Source organism: Mytilus edulis, chromosome 9 (genome assembly GCF_963676685.1).
Source record: "Mytilus edulis chromosome 9, xbMytEdul2.2, whole genome shotgun sequence".
NCBI classification, from domain to species: domain Eukaryota; kingdom Metazoa; phylum Mollusca; class Bivalvia; order Mytilida; family Mytilidae; genus Mytilus; species Mytilus edulis.
Genome location: NC_092352.1, coordinates 7,681,793 through 7,692,930, shown reverse-complemented (window position 1 = coordinate 7,692,930; position 11,138 = coordinate 7,681,793). Strand labels below are relative to the sequence as shown.

General features: G+C 33.4%; 1 long non-coding RNA gene across 2 annotated transcripts; it reads left to right on the top strand.

The window, feature by feature from the left end:
* The first annotated feature begins 1,425 nt into the window (after positions 1-1,425).
* On the top strand, positions 1,426-4,083 carry LOC139487564 (uncharacterized). 2 transcript variants are annotated; one of them, XR_011655834.1, is made up of 3 exons: positions 1,426-1,955; positions 2,699-2,767; positions 3,531-4,083. It is a non-coding gene; the product is annotated as an uncharacterized lncRNA (long non-coding RNA). The 2 variants fall into 2 exon arrangements; XR_011655835.1 differs by having other exon boundaries at positions 1,426-2,185.
* Positions 4,084-11,138: the final 7,055 nt, after the last annotated feature.

The following is an 11,138-nucleotide window of genomic DNA, read 5'->3' as shown; positions in this document are numbered from 1 at the left end:
CATTTATTTTAAAAGCAGTTGTTAGCATGATACGGTTTTTGCTCTTCTCATATCTTATTATGATTTGATACTGAACCCCTAACAGGAGGGATCGTGATTGGTTTGACATGATGAAGATATCCTCTTTTAATAGTTTGAATTGGGGGTGGAGCTGACTGCTCATATTTCTTTTGTTAATTTATGTATCGTTGCCATTTGCTTCTTTTCTTATGTAACCTTTTCTTACGTCGGACTCGTACTTTTTTAAACTGAGTTTTACTGTGTGTTTGCTTGCTCTACATTTGCAAAATACATAAGGATAAGGTTAAGATCGCACAAAACATGTTTGATCCCGCCGCATTTTTGCGCCTGTCCAGAAACAGGAGCCTCTGATTTGTGTTCGTCTTGTATGTTGTTATAATTTTAGTGCATTATTATGTTTCGTAGTTTAGTGTCATTTGGAATCCCCCTCACTTCTTTGTGAGTTTCATATATATACTTATATTAAGCACAATGACTAAATATCTCGGCTATTAATTTGTTGAATATATATATTGTATGTTTATCCATTTGATAATTTCGTACCACTATTTTTTGACATTTTTACCTATTATTTCTGATTTTTTCTCACTGTAGTCAAGATAATATAATTTTATGTTCCTGCCACATTAGGGAGATATTTAGCTAGCTTTATAAACAGTTATGTTCCACCATTTTGTACATAAGAAAATGCCTGTACCAAGTCAGTGATATAACAGTTGTTAACCATTCTTTTATTATGTTTATTGTTTTGATTTTGCCATTTGATAAGGACTTACTATTTTGAATTTTCCTTTGAGTTCGGTATCTTGTTATTTAACTTTTTTTCTGCAAAGTACCACATATAAGAACTAAACAATTGCTGTTTTTTTTCCAAAAAGAAATCTTGTGCATTTTCGATCTTTTGTGAAGTTTCACGGGCTTGGAAAACCAACGAAAGTAATGGTAAGTTATTAGATAACTTATTTTTGTACTGAAATTGGCCAATTTATTCGTACGTTGAAAACAAAGCTAATAACAGTTCTTTGCTAGAATATGTATTTTCTACTTTTCATGCCGACAGGCCTGAAAATAATGAATTTTGGAATTGAGCAACACATTTCATGTTTAAGTCAAACATTACTTTTGAAAAAAACACATTGATTCCAAAAAAAATTATTCAAAAACGATATTATCAGTATGCCGACCGTATGGTCGAAAATATATTTATTGGTTTGACAGTTTGAGTTAGAAGGATTCATATTGCAGTAAACTTTTGGTATTCCATAAGGTACAAGTTATACACCACAGGAAGCCTGTTTAAAAATCATTGATATTTTCGAAAGGTATGTTGTGCAAGCTCTTAAACCAGGTTAACCAGTAAATTACATCGGAAATCGCTCTTACCAAGTCAGGAGTATGACAGTTGGGTCAGGATCCCTAATAGACCTTGAGATGAGGAACTCAGATGACGTAATTAAAAAAAATATTAGTCCGCCATACAATTGTGGATGCTGTGATTTTAAAAATGGACATAAATGAACAATAAAAACTGTTTTATAGAGCTGGTGTGATGAGAAAAGAAAGATGTAGATTTGACCTGAAATAAATTATTAGAAAGGACAATTTTTTTATTGAATTTTATGATCAGAATTTTGGGATTATTTCATGAGGAGAGTGACATTTTTCACCATCTTCCGGGGTCCATCAATTTGCGAAAAAAGTAATCTCACTTGCCACCCCGAAAATTTAACCAGACATGTATAAATGTATCAGCTTCGATATGAGCCATCATACATGTTCAAGTAAACGATATGGACTGAGCAACGGAGGAAAACGTTACCATTACGGCCTATGGAGAATTAATTGTAAATGTATACCCAAATTAGAAGCTTAATTCCAGAAGTTTTCAGGCTGATTTATGGATGATTTCACCTTGTACACCACCGAAAATGATGGTTAGTAGTTTTTTATTTATACCTAGTTATTATAAATGGTTTAAGATAAATATTATTGATAAAGATCAGCAAAAACTCAATGAAACTTTGCTTTTAAAATGCATTACTGGCACGGGGCTGAACACTTTTTTTAGGCACAATCATAACTTTGTTTACTTCCGAGAGATCCGAAAGGAATTTGTTTACTATATTGAAAAAGGCAAGAAACAACTTTTAAATATTATTTAATTGTAAGTAAACATGACACAATATAGTCTTTGTTATGTAATTATCACTTCGGTCTACAGGAATACCTGATAATCAAGGGAGATAACACACTTCATACGAGTAAAGTGAGATACATCATCGCATGTGCTTTTATCCAATGATTTGACCCCTGGTCAGTAGATATCATATGCAAAAAAACAGAAAAAACATGTACATGTTTTAAGAAAATCATGAACTAATATTTTTAATGCACTTGAGCAAAACAATAGATATTGTCATTTCTCAGTGAAAAAGGGGGAGGGTCAAACCTTTTTGAAAACAATATTTCTGCACCTATTCAACTATTAAGCTAGTTAGCTACTACCCATTGCTTCTAAAATAAAAGGTTTAAATGAAGGTGACTAAGCCACAAGGGAGAAGCATTTGTCTTTCTTTGTGATTAAACTTTCAAGAATTAGATTTTTCTCTCTCAATAGTACTTCTGTATTTAAATCAAATGATAACACAGCCTGAGTAATTTTTTTGTCTTATTTCAGTTCCAGACATATCATTACTTTTTAACCTGAGATGGCAAACTAGAGGTTTTAAAAAGTCCTGAATAACTGGTAAGCATTTTGCTTTATTAGGCAAGCTCTAAATTGTTTATTTATGGTATTTATGCAATTGAAATTACAGTCGGTATGTTAAAAATATGCAAATATGAAAACTGTTGCTATGGTCTTGGTATTAAATGAAAAGGCTTAGTTACAGATCGTTTCGACTCAATATTTCGAGTTAAATCTTGCGGCAACTGTTTCTCACGTAACACTGCAAACTATATTTAGCTCTATTTTGATCTGTCGTTATTTAATGACGCCATAATACATGTGATGTCACAATGTTTCCTTTAAAACCTCATGTGGATTTCTCACTAATAAAAGGTTTTCACTGAAATACATGTTAAAAACATTTTTTCTCAAATAGAATTATGTGAAAGGACAAGTTTTGAAAATTTGCACTGTATTGCACTCTAATTATATGATAAGGATGACTTTCCAAGTAGTTAAGAGTGCTTTCCACAGTTTTAAATACCAGATTTCCACTAGTAAGAATAATTATTTTGGTGTTGGTTTTTTTTATAAAATCTTCATTTTTGCATAATTTCTCTGTCAAAATGCACTTTAAGGCACAAGAAAATTTTATAGAATGCTTTAACAGGGTCTGTGTATTGTAATTAAAGGTTATAATCAGAAGTTTTGTCCTTGTTTTGACTAGTGAAGGTATTCTGGAAGAAATTAATTATACAAACACATTGTATTCAAAATAAATGAATATAGCGACAAAAGTGTCATTGCCGTATAGTGCTAAAACAACTTTATTTTTTTTCAGAAATGGACAAAAATACACAGATTTATTCAGAATGTTATACCGATGAAGATCACATAAAAATATTTGGAAAAATCAGAAGTATGAATTTCAATATGGGTCAGGATCCCTAATAGACCTTGAGATGAGGAACTCAGATGACGTAATTAAAAAAAATATTAGTCCGCCATACAATTGTGGATGCTGTGATTTTAAAAATGGACATAAATGAACAATAAAAACTGTTTTATAGAGCTGGTGTGATGAGAAAAGAAAGATGTAGATTTGACCTGAAATAAATTATTAGAAAGGACAATTTTTTTATTGAATTTTATGATCAGAATTTTGGGATTATTTCATGAGGAGAGTGACATTTTTCACCATCTTCCGGGGTCCATCAATTTGCGAAAAAAGTAATCTCACTTGCCACCCCGAAAATTTAACCAGACATGTATAAATGTATCAGCTTCGATATGAGCCATCATACATGTTCAAGTAAACGATATGGACTGAGCAACGGAGGAAAACGTTACCATTACGGCCTATGGAGAATTAATTGTAAATGTATACCCAGTTGTTTTAACACGTTCTCGTCTAAAATGAGAAATTCTGCCACTCAACTAATTTTTGTGAGAAAAAGCTGCATCTTTTGGGATGATTGATATATTTCGCGTTAAAAGTCACTGTATAGCATTATTAATATTTTTCTGTCATTTTTTTGCTAGATTTGTGATCTTTTTTTGTAAATGCGAATCCAAAATTTCATCATTTTATTATAACCTTTTTCATAGGATGCTAGAATGAACTATTTCAACAGCCAGTAAATATTTGAAGCAAATTAACCTTAAGAAATTACTCATCCTGCATTTTTTGTTATACTTTTATGCCATTTTTGAAATATATACATAACATAGCATTTACCCATCTTTATTTCAGATGTTTCAATGAAAAGTATGCTAAACTCAGTCTTTTTTCTCTTACTTGTAATTGTCAGGTCTGTATGCCTGCATACCAACTTTGTGTATGCTAAACCCTCACTCTATGTGTATACTAGAATTTGTCAGGTCGGAGTATCATCATACCGACTTGGTGTATGCTAAACTCTCACTCTGTGCATATACTAGTATTTGTCAGGTCTGTATGCCAGAATACCGACCTGGTGTATGCTAAACTCTCTATATCTATACTAGTATTTGTCAGGTCTGTATGCCTGCATACCGACCAGGTGTGTGCTAAACTCTTACTTTATGTGCACAAATGTATACTAGATTTGTCAGGTCTGTATGCCAATATACTGACTTGATGTGTGCTAAACTCTCACTTTATGCGTATACCAGAAGTTTCATTAGGGGGATGGGATTGGGAGGGCACTGACTTCCTGAGAGATGGACCACTCCAGTATTGTTTCCCTCAATTAAAAGTTTTTTTCACAAAGCACCCCCTTAAAATCCACCTCTGTAACTAATGCAAGGAGACATCACTATGGATGCACAGTAACACATAACCGTATTTTCCATTCATTTTTTTCTCTAAAATCTTTCAGAGGGAGGAGGGGGAGTCAAAATACTTATGACGTCTTGCAAGCCTATTTTTTATTTTTTTGTGGGGGGGGGGGGGAAGGAGTCAGCTTGATAGTAAAACAGCAGTACATTTCGCCACACGATGTCTAGCATGAAATTGATTGAAGAGGACAAACTTCATGAGAAAACAAGAAAAGCGTAATCAATAATCTTATATTATAGTTTTCAAGCCGGATTGAGTCTACCAGTCACTTCTAAGATTTTCTTCTCCGTGACGAGAACTCCATCATTGTACATTCAAATTGTTTACATTTGTAAATGACGTCATATAGGAGTGCGTGACATTAGGTGTTAATAGTGTTCATTCAACGCAGATAAATGGTCTATTTGTTCTTTGACTTTTTATCAAAAAACTACCATTTTGATACAAAGTATAAAAAAACAATTTGTTGTGTACTCAATTGCTATTATTTAAATTAAGTGTACTGGTAAAAAGTAACTCGTGTAAGTCAAGGCTATCCGTCTAAACTCCGCCTTAAGTCAGAAGGTCCTTGACGTCCTTTAAAATTTTGTCAACAACTTGAAACCTTGCACACAAAGTATGATCCTCATTTTTCTCAGTAATTTTGATTTGCTAAAAACAGAGAACTGTCATGTCAATAAAGTGATCGTAGTCGTGGAACTTGGTTTTCATTGATAGATTTACAACAGTAAATTTACGCTTTACCGGTTTGCCTTGCAAATTAACGCTTTTCTGTTTACCTATCGGGAGAAAATATAGGAGGTCAGTGGTAGGCTTTTAGTTAAAAAAAAAACAAACTCGTAATTGGTGTTAATTAAAACACAAATACTGAAGTAAATGATTTCTTTTAAACACCCAGGTTCGTATGCTAGCATACAGACCTGCGAAATACAACATTTGATTTAACATTTGCTGTTCTGCATACACCAGGTTCGTATGCTAGCATACAGACCTGAGAAATGCAAAGAATAAATTAAATGTAGACTTTAGCATACACCAGGTTCGTATTCAGGCATACAGACCTGAGAAATGCAAAGAATAAATTAAATGTAGACTTTAGCATACACCAGGTTCGTATGCAGGCATACAGACCTGAGAAATGCAAAGAATAAATTAAATGTAGACTTTAGCATACACCAGGTTCGTATGCTAGCATACAGACCTGAGAAATGCAAAGAATAAATTAAATGTAGACTTTAGCATACACCAGGTTCGTATGCAGGCATACAGACCTGAGAAATGCAAAGAATAAATTAAATGTAGACTTTAGCATACACCAGGTTCGTATGCTAGCATACAGACCTGAGAAATGCAAAGAATAAATTAAATGTAGACTTTAGCATACACCAGGTTCGTATTCAGGCATACAGACCTGAGAAATGCAAAGAATAAATTAAATGTAGACTTTAGCATACACCAGGTTCGTATGCAGGCATACAGACCTGAGAAATGCAAAGAATAAATTAAATGTAGACTTTAGCATACGCCAGGTTCGTATGCTAGCATACAGACCTGAGAAATGCAAAGAATAAATTAAATGTAGACTTTAGCATACACCAGATTCGTATGCAGGCATACAGACCTGAGAAATGCAAAGAATAAATTAAATGTAGACTTTAGCATACACCAGGTTCGTATGCTAGCATACAGACCTGAGAAATGCAATGTATAAATTAAATGTAGACTTCAGCATACACCAGGTTCGTATGCAGGCATACAGACCTGAGAAATGCAAAGAATAAATTAAATGTAGACTTTAGCATACACCAGGTTCGTATGCAGGCATACAGACCTGAGAAATGCAAAGAATAAATTAAATGTAGACTTTAGCATACACCAGGTTCGTATGCTAGCATACAGACCTGAGAAATGCAATGTATAAATTAAATGTAGACTTCAGCATACACCAGGTTCGTATGCAGGCATACAGACCTGAGAAATGCAAAGAATAAATTAAATGTAGACTTTAGCATACACCAGGTTCGTATGCAGGCATACAGACCTGAGAAATGCAAAGAATGAATTAAATGTATACTTTAGCATTTAGCATACACCAGGTTCGTATGCAGGCATACAGACCTGAGAAATGCAAAGAATAAATTAAATGTATACTTTAGCATACACCAGGTTCGTATGCAGGCATACAGACCTGAGAAATGCAAAGAATAAATTAAATGTATACTTTAGCATACACCAGGTTCGTATGCAGGCATACAGACCTGAGAAATGCAAAGAATAAATTAAATGTATACTTTAGCATACACCAGGTTCGTATGCAGGCATACAGACCTGAGAAATGCAAAGAATAAATTAAATGTATACTTTAGCATACACCAGGTTCGTATGCTGGCATACATGCCTGAGAAATGCAAGTTAATTCATTACAATTCATTTCAGAATACACCAGATGTTCAAGTTGCAGGATTCGCGTTTTCAAATGCTTGATAAAAGAACATGTGTTTTTATTTTATTTTTCTCGTTTTTTGCATAAGTTTCTCTTATGAGCAATAATTTGACCTATTTGAGTACGAATTATGGCCAATGACCGTTAATGAGTATTTCTAATTTTAGATGAGAACGTGTTTTTCCACTCGTTCCTTTGGGGGATAACGTTTGTTTTGTCAGTTTTCTTTTGTCTTCCCCTTCTGGATTTGCCTTGGATTACGGTATTTTTAGTTTTAAAGGTTCTATTAAATGGTTGCATTTAGGCATAGGTTACTTCTATTATATAAGTGTTGGGATGTACCTATAATGTCCCTTGTCCAAAAAGATAATATTGAGAATAAATTATACGTAAATCAGATATGTGTGAATAAGGGTTAAAGAATACAAACATTAATCATACTAACCAACATGTAGTCTACTGAATTCAATGCAACTAACTCAATAATCCGCATTTCAATGAGTTCTTACATATGCATATACCCAGTAAATTAGAAATTGCTAACATTTCTGAAAGTATAAGTTCTGTCTCATATTATTCTTCGACTATAACACAAATAAACAACCTTTAACTGGAATATATGACAAACGTAATGATTTCAATTACCTATACAACAGCAGTTAAATACCCTCTCATCGATCGTAAGGCGTTTTACGTTTCTGCATGTTCAGACTATACTCACTTCATAAACCTGGTTTGTAAATAAACTCATCAAAGATACCAGGATTAAAGTTTCTATTTACGCCAGACGCGTGTCTCGTCTACAAAAGACTCATCAGTGACGCTCGGATCTAAAAAAAGTTAAAAAGGCCAAATAAAGTACGAATTTGAAGAGCACAAAACCTGCTCCAACACAGTTATTAGGACTGAAATCTAAATTACAGAACGTGTTGTAGTTACCAGTACGAATTTGTTGACATGTACGATGTGTCTGTATCCCAACTCACTTGCAACATGTCTTTGCAATCTTTTGTCTTTTAAAACCAGTAAAGTTGTCTAATCTGTTATCTCCTGACTGTTTCCTTTTCTTGGTTGTGACATTTTGACTAGGTGTACATAGGATGGAAGGTTGGTAAGGCATATCAGGAGATCTAGACTCTTATCATGTTGATACAGTCTATCTCGCGACTTTTGGGAATTCATGGGTTTCTTTTTGTTTTTACTTTTACATTGATCTTTTTCTAAATCTATTTACGAGATTTGAACACCACTGAATTGAAAGGACGACATCAAAAGTTCAATGTAGGATAACAAATTAATTCACAGAGTTTTTTCACTGACACTGACCCCTCCACCCCGGATAACAAAACTTGCAGCAATTTACCCCAACCCACCCCAACTATTTGATTTAAAAAATGTTTATTCCACATTTATCTTTTGATGTCGTTTGTAATAAGAAGCATTTATTTTTAACGTATAGTATAGACTCAGCAATTTTTAAAGAGATATGTATACTTGGTGTTCTAGTTGTTATGTTTAACAAACATATACGTCAAAAGCAAACTGTAACTGAGTCTAAATAATTTAAGTGTTTCGAATATAACCCTTGGAGATAAACGGTTTATATGAAGGTAAAAATATAATCAGGCACTTTCGATCAATACTATACTTTTAAAAATTATTTTGATGTAACTTTTGAACAGACGTTTTGTCAGTTTTGAGCTTAACGTATAAAATGTAGAGCTCGTCGAGAGGAACATTTTTAGACATTATGTACGCATCAAACTCTTGTCGATTTCTTAATATGCAAGCTTGAGATTGCAGCGTAATTTTTATTTGCACTCGGTGACCTTTGACCTTGGGTGCAAATTGAAGGTCACGTGAACTTAAAATTATTGGTGTAGAATTCAAGTCTCTATGACTTCCGGTTCTTGAAATCGAATTTTTCAAACAAAAATTCTAATTTTTAAAGAAGAAAACTTCTTATAAGAGTTGATAATGAATTAATTGTTTATGTTAAAAACATCACCATCTGCTCCTGTACATGTTGTCATTTTCAATTCTATTCTATCCAATTACTTTTTTTTTTTAATTCGAAGGAAAGAAATTGCTTCAAGGGAATGTAACTCTCATATATGATGATAAAATTATACGCAGCCTCATATGGTTATACATCATGATAATATCTATTTATTGTACAAATAAGTTATCATATTTTCAAAAAAAAAGAGAGGGCCAAGTCTAAAAAAAAGGGAGATAACTTCTAAAGGGGATGATTAAATCCTACACAGCCTCATCTGGTAATACCTCATGATGAGGTCTATCGCTGGTCCATATTTGGTTTTAATAACTTTAAATGAAAACGGGGGGGGGGGAGGGCATTTAGAAAAAATGTTGGAAAATAAACATTAGAAAATAAGTAAGTCTTTCCTCACGTAGGGGAAAGACATTAATTAGAAAAACAATAAGGTCTTTCCTAAAGTAGTGGAAAGGCCTTTAAAATGGTGTTTGTAAATACTAGAATGACGAATTTTCTTACAAAGGCGTTTTGGAAGTACATAAGTACATATTAGTTTGTGTCAATTTGTTATAATCAGTCAAACAAAATATCAATATCTAACATGAATATACATGATATATGTTGATAACCTCCCCTTTATGAGACAAAACTTCATGACAATCAGTCTATAAAGTATTGTCTCAATGCTCACAAAATATAACCTCCCTTAAACAGGACAAAATTTCGGTTTAGTCAAAAATGTAATAAAAACTAGAATTGCCATTGCAAGCAATAGCGGATGTCACCCTCCCCCCCCCCCCCCATTGCCACTAAGCGGCAGCCATTTCAAAAACTTTTAACAGTGAATGCACATATTTGCATGGCAATACATCTTTCTGTAAATTTTCAGTTCATTCAGAGCATTTTAGAAAATTTCACATTTTTGCTGTTTCCATGGCAACAGCAGCCATTTTGAAAGTTTCAAAGTCAAAAGTCTCATCTCTACTTGCCAGTTAACAATAATATCAAGTTTCATCAAGTTCAAAGCATTTTATAAATCTTTTACTTTTTTGCAGTTTCCATGGCAACGGTGGCCATTTTGGAAATTCCATCTTCAAAAGTGCCATCCAGACTTGCCAGTCTACAAATATATTAAGTTTCATCAATTTTGGAGCATTTTGAAATTTTTGAAAATTTTGACATTTGTGATGGTTCCTATGGCAACAGAGACCATTCCCAAAATTTAATGGCATATACCACATTGGTACATTGGAGGGACCATACCATCAAAGTTTCGTTAAATTTGACCTACCATTTTAAGAAAGTAAATGCCACTTTAAGGTTTTTGAACCATTTTGACCTGTTTCCATGGTAACGGCAGACATTTTCAAAATTCCAACGCCAAATTCCACTTCTACCAATGTTGCTCATCGTTACTGTGAAGTTTTATAAAATTTGGAGCATTTCCATATTTTGGAAATTTTTGGTGTAGTATCTATGGCAACATAGCAGTTCCAATGATTGCCAAAATCATCCCAAAGCAGTATATAGTGGGCACCTACATTGTACTAAAAAAAGATTTTAAGGTTAAGCATTCTCAAACAATTCACCTAACTCCAAAATTATATTTTTTCACCATTTTTCTGTTTCCATGGTGATGGCAGCATTTTTTTAGTTCCAATACCAGAAAGCAACAGGAAAGTCAAGG